The sequence below is a fragment of the Amblyomma americanum genome, chromosome 7 (genome assembly GCF_052857255.1).
Source record: "Amblyomma americanum isolate KBUSLIRL-KWMA chromosome 7, ASM5285725v1, whole genome shotgun sequence".
NCBI lineage: Eukaryota > Metazoa > Arthropoda > Arachnida > Ixodida > Ixodidae > Amblyomma > Amblyomma americanum.
In genome coordinates, this window is record NC_135503.1 from 17,422,452 (window position 1) to 17,423,010 (window position 559).

The following is a 559-nucleotide window of genomic DNA, read 5'->3' on the forward strand; positions in this document are numbered from 1 at the left end:
GGCACTCTTAGCTTCTGGTTTTGCAGAAGTTGCACGACGTCCTGTTAGAGGCAAGGCAGAACTTCTCAGTCTCTGTACCTTGTGTCGTTAGCTTCGTCCATGTGCATCAAGGCTGACGATCTATAATAAGTAGGGGAGCAATTACTCATTGGCATCCACCCAAATGCAGTCATACGGCAACAAAGGAAAGCTACACAACTTTCTCAGAAACTTCGCAGTTAAAGAAAAATTCGTCCTGGTCCGGGGTTCGAACCCGGGACCACCGCTTCGCCGGAGCAGTGGCTCTATACCAACTGAGCTAACCAGGACGGCAAGCTTATGGTAGGGCGAGAGCGAATTGATCAATAACTCGAAGTGGGAACAGCGTTGGTAAAAAGTTTAGTGGAATCCCCAAAGGAGGAGTAGATTTGTAATAAGGGAGAAATTACTCATTGGCATAAGCTTACTGTCCCAGTTAGCTCAGTTGGTAGAGCGACTGCTCCGGTGAAGCGGTGGTCCCGGGTTCGAACCCCAGGACCAGGACGAATTTTTCTTCTAAAGAGGAATCTGAACTCGTCTT

At 48.5% G+C, this 559-nt stretch overlaps 1 non-coding gene across 1 annotated transcript; it reads right to left on the reverse strand.

Annotated features, from left to right (window-relative positions):
• Window positions 1-232: 232 nt before the first annotated feature.
• TRNAA-GGC (transfer RNA alanine (anticodon GGC)) lies at window positions 233-308 on the reverse strand. Its single transcript has one exon. It is a non-coding gene; the product is annotated as a tRNA-Ala (tRNA).
• Between the last annotated feature and the right edge of the window lie 251 nt (window positions 309-559).